The sequence below is a fragment of the Myotis yumanensis genome, unplaced genomic scaffold, assembly GCF_028538775.1.
Source record: "Myotis yumanensis isolate MYYU_CA2020_CCGP unplaced genomic scaffold, mMyoYum1.0.hap1 SCAF_2, whole genome shotgun sequence".
In the NCBI taxonomy this organism is placed as follows: domain Eukaryota; kingdom Metazoa; phylum Chordata; class Mammalia; order Chiroptera; family Vespertilionidae; genus Myotis; species Myotis yumanensis.
The window spans coordinates 203,812,102-203,817,670 of NW_027223753.1; the positions used below are offsets into that span (position 1 = coordinate 203,812,102).

The 5,569-nt window shown below is 37.9% G+C and overlaps 1 pseudogene; it reads right to left on the bottom strand.

Annotated features, from left to right (window-relative positions):
• Positions 1 to 4,751: 4,751 nt before the first annotated feature.
• Positions 4,752 to 5,266, bottom strand: LOC139002694 (ferritin, heavy subunit-like; annotated as a pseudogene).
• Positions 5,267 to 5,569: the final 303 nt, after the last annotated feature.

Sequence of the window (5,569 nt, forward strand, 5' to 3'; positions counted from 1 at the left end):
CATTTAAAAAAATTTTTATTATGACATTTAAAAAGAAATTTAAGCATCTCTTCTATGAATTGTTCTCAAAATAGAACACAGTAATATAGCTGAAGGCTTAAGACTTTCCACTTTTGGAACAAAGTCAACAGGAAAATAATTTAATGGCTAGATTTATAGAGCAAAAATACTGGCAAGTATCCTGTTGGGGAATTCTGAAAGCCTGCCGTGGCATGTTAACAAAGAGAAACCTAACTTTCTTACCCTTTATCCAGTTCTTCTCTGCTCTCCGTTACACCATGACCGTCGGCACTCAGTAGAAATCATTTCATTAGATGGAAAGAGAAGTCAGTATGGAGAAATCTTTAATAGCAGTGCAGACCATGTGTTGCTGGAGCCTCCAGAAAAAAACGTTGAAATAAACAAGCAACACTCAAATAAGAACAAATGCCAGTTACTTATTTAGAGGTTGTATAAAGGGGAATCAGCCACCATCACTTGTGTTTGCCAGAGACTCCAAGACAGGCAGAGAGTGGGAAAAGACAAAAGGAATATACCAGGTAAGCTCTGATTGGAAATTTTACTAAGTGTGGAAATGAAGACAGTTTGAATAAGAGCAAAGAGAATCTAGAAGATGTTTAGAACTTGCTATATAACAAGAAATTATCTACCATCTCTTTCCCTTGACAAGACTCAAAGTCAGGCAAGAGAGTAAAAAAGGAAAGTAGTGAAAAGAAGAGAAATGCTCTCATTAAGGCACAAGGAAGTTACTTAAAGTGGGCACTTTATTTGGTTTTCTCTTGTTAGTCCATTGTTGGCAGTGGGGGTAAACACACAAAAAGAAGCCCCAGTTATTAACCAAGTCCTAACTCTTCTGGGCGAATAGATGGTTGCTTGGCTTCCTGGCATTGTTCCTGCAGAGGCTGTGAATTAGAGTTCCATTGTCATTTATGGCGTAGCCATTACTTATTTATGTATTGAGTCTGTTACCTGTGCTATGCCATACTGCCCAAAACTCCTTGCAAAGCTGAATAATCTATTCCTTCAGCTTCTGGAACTGCCCAAATGCACGTCTCTATTCTTGGGAGTGGCCTGCATCCAATTATTGGTTGATGTGTACTTTTAAAGGCCCAAACCACTTTCTCCACCTCAGAAAACTCTGAAGGAGCAGGACAGCTCCAGAACCCCCCGAGGTTTTGCCAAGGACACCTTATGACTGAATTGCATCTCCACTTTCCTCTCTGCCCAATCTTGCTTCTACTTCTCCCAGTAGAAGATTGTGATCACATGTCCCCAGGGAATACGACCTTCACCTTCAAATAATATTTCTGTCTAGGCTAGAGATATATAATGGTCTCTTTGGCCATACCTGTGAAAAAACTTGCACTCACTATTAACAGAGTTATTTTTAAAAATAGAAGTGTTTACAACTTAATTAAAAGTACTTAAAACATAATGATAGAGCTATATATCTATACTTATATTTTTTTTCAATCTAAAGCAAATTAATATCTCTGTGAGTTGGAAGATTGTTGTACTCTTTCTATCAGGCACTTAAATGCCCTTTCCTTATTAGGTTTTAAAATTACGTAATATTTTTACCAATTATTTTCTTTTTTTCTTTGCTCAATCATATCCTTTTATTTCAAGCTTTAATACCCAAACTTTGTCAATTTATCAATATCTCACATAGTATCTTTCAATTGTGATCTCTGCTCACATGTTTTCCCTTTTTATAAAATACAAAGCACTTGGTTGTCATACACTGAGAGCTCTTCAATATGTGATCTCTCTCTAATTCTAGTAATTTGTTTATTTTCTTATTCTGACCAATAAATTTTATCTTCTAAAGGCAACAGGCTATAAATATTTACTAAATTATTAAAAGTATATGTGTAGGCATAAAATCTGTCTGCAAATGTTCTCCTAAAATGTTCATAGAATTGATATTTACATCTTTATAGCTGTCAATCAACAGAAATGGGATACCAGGCACAAGGAAATGTAACATTTTTTTTAAAGAGGTAGAGCTCACTGGCAACAATCATGATTAAAAGTGGTCTTACTAATAATTAATTGAGAATGCCTGATCAACTAATGTGTTCAAAAATGAATTATTTGATTGTCTTGTATTAAACATGACGGTAATAGGAAAGAAATAACATAGCTTGAAAGTAGATTTTATTCTTTACATTTTGTTCAATTGTGTTCCCTTCTATTTATAGACATAACATACCATTTGCTAAACATTTTTCAAACAATATCTTGTTAATATTAACTACCTTCCCGGGGGACAAATACTAATGTGTACTCTTGCAAATGCAGTGACTGATAAAGCAGTTCACCAAGTTATTATGCAGTGTAACTGGTGAGTAAAACCAGGTTTCTTGAGTGCCAAGAGCTATGCTTTTTATTTCCACCTCATTGCCTTGTAATATAACTATGGACAATTTTACATATAGTTACATTTTTGTCCTACTCTTGTTGTACTTCTTAAATAAAAATCTGGAAATGAGTACCATTTGTAAGGATGCATTATATTTTACTCCACTGAAGAGTGTGCCTCTAAGTTCTCACAATTATTTCTCATGCACTTCAGTGATACCAAGCAATAAATTTTACTTGAGTTCCCTTCAAGTGGCTTCAAAATGTAGTAGCTTTTAATTAATCTCTTCTTTGCTAGTTTTCCTCCACTTTATAATCCCCATTAGCTTTGAATAATGTGTCCCAGGCCATCAACTTTTATTCTTTTGTTTTAAGAGTTTGAATAACTTTAATTATTGCATGCTTTCCTGGGTTCTATAGCTTTGGTAGATTGTGGTTTTTTTTCTTATTTTTTTCTTCACAGATCATATTGCAACTTCTAGGATATTAGCCATCTTCTTATGTTCCCCTCCGTGGAATATGTATAAAAAGATGTCAAACTACTCAGCACCTAAATGTGATATATTTGTGAAAATGTCATGCCAAACATTCACAGCACTTATAATTGTAATCATTTCATTCATTTATAAGCTTATTAATATGTATACTATCTGCCAACCTTCCAGTTCACCAAAAACACCGAAAGCTTCATTATTGTCTTTAATATATAAATATAGCAATATTTTTCAATAGTTTTCTTAACTATATCTATCTATATATATAAAAGCCTAAGCGACCGGCAGACCAGCTGACCTGCCAGTAGCTATAACGTGCACTGACCACCAGGGGGCAGACGTTCAACGCAGGAGCTGCCCAACGACAGCAACTTTGCAGAGTGCCCTCTCGCATGCCAGGACCCCTCGGGGGATGTCAGACTGCCAGTTTTGGACTGATCCCCACAGGCCAGGCCATGGGACCCCACTGGTGCATGAATTCGTGCACCAGGCTTCTAGTATAAAAAATAAAGGAGGAAAAGGACAGAAGGGGACAGTAGATGTGACTACTATTAACCATAGTAATTTATAACTATTTACAAAGCACCAAACCTGGAGCTTACCACACTTCCCAAGCAGCTGCTACAAGAACAGCTCTTTAATTTGCACTCTTTCATGAAGGCCTGTCCTTCAGCAGATTCATGCCTTTGAATTAGAAATTGAACATGAGTGAAATGTAAGTTCACCAGTGTCCTGAGCACCTAGAAACAACCGAACATTTTATTTTGTTGCACCAAAAAAAGGGAGAAAAGGGTGCCCTTTCTTTTGAATAGACACTGTCCCATGTTAGGGAACAGAGTTGTGAGGATAGAAAACGGTCTTCATTTAGTCTTTTCTCTCTCTCTCTCTTTTCTTTTCCTTCTTTTTTTCTTTTTTTTTTTTTGAGAGTAGTGTATGAAAGCTGGGGACAGTGACACAAGGAAGGGCTTAGCGTAGAAGCAACAGGAAAGCCTGGACGGGGCTGCGTTGGCTCTCTAGAAATGCTATGGGAAATAAGTGAGCCAATGAGAAGCTGCTTGAGGCTCATTGGAGAGTCAGAGAAAAGGTGGCCTTGAGGACAGGTTTAGGGGGTTAACCCAGGACAAGCTACTGCTGTCCATTGCTCCCTGGTTGTAAGTCTCCTGGGATCCCTTACAGCAAGCATGTCGAACTCAAAGGCTAACATGGGCCAAATAAACAAGGCGTGCGTCCCATGGGCCGCAAGTTTGACATGCTTGCCTTAGAGTTTCGTAGTTGCATGCCTGTGGGGGAAGAAGAGAGGGAAGAGAAAGGTGCTGGCATGCTCCTGTTTAGTCTTCTCTTGTCATGTCATTCATGTTCTATTTTGCCAACCACAAAAGGGCCTTTTGAGAATAGCAGAGCAATAAGGTAAAAGGAAACTTGATTCCAAACACAATGGTGCCGCCATATCTTTTTAGGACGGTTGAATATTAGATTGCTATGAAACATAGTAACACATTTCTAAATTATTTAAGTTGCCAATATGCTTTGATTGTTTGGTACTGCAGCCAAGCCTGTATGCTAAAAATCACAATTGCTTTTTTATAGGGAAAGCCATAGGGACACCCAGAAGAAGACAAACATGATACCCATAGAAAAACAAACAAAAAATAGCTGAAGATAAGCTCCCCATAGAAATTATAAAATAGGAGGAAATGTACACTGAGGAGGACATGTGCCCAGCAGTATACAGAATCACTTTTTTATATATAATGCAAATACAGCTTTATTTGTACATACACCAATGAAGGAAAGCAGTCTTCTGACACATAGAGAAGATTAAGATTCTTAAGTGGCTGATTTTGGGACCTACGACAACGGGAAGACTTGCTTTGTTGCCTTTAGTTGTTGGATCTATTTACCTAACACGTCTGCAGGCTTTTTCAATTGGTCTTCCTCCTCCTGGGTCTGCGTTTCTAATTCCTTATGATATACTAGTTGGCGTTGCAGGTAGTTTATATTATCCTTCTGTTCCTCCAGGTACTTTCCCATGAAGCATAAGACATTAGTGTTATTGTTGGCAGAAGCTGTGGTCTTCACATCTAGCAGGATCTTGGTTCACTGGTTTTCCAATTCCAGAGCAGACTCTAGAGCTTGTATGCTATTTCCCTCATTATCTATCTCAGGCCTCTACGTCACTGGAAGGCAGATTTTTCTCTCACACTCTCTGAGATATCCTATGAATTGCTTTCCATTCCCCCCTTCACCTTGGCTTGATTTGCAAAGAATGTGGCAAAACTTGGTTCTCCTGGGCCTTCTATGTAGTAACAGGCCATAGATAAATGAGCATCACTGACGTGCAGCTCATAAGATGCCGTGTGATTAATGGCAACCCTACACTCTTCAGAGAGGGGGTGCTGGGCTGCCATCTGAACTTTAGAGAAAATCAGGAATAAACAGTAGTCTGATGTTTTAAGAGAATATTTCCCCAGTGGTCATACTCAGTGAGTGCAACATTTCCCTGGCAATCTTGAGGCAAAGCCATCACTGTATTTGAAGATATAAGTAAGAGAATCAGCTAAACCTTGATGACAACTCATTTTCCATATATGGTGAAATTTTGATTTGTAGAGGTTAAAACTCAACATTATGACTTTAGGGAGGACTGCCATAACAACATACCACAGATCGGGTGGCTTAAACAACATACATTTATTTGCTTACAGTTTTTG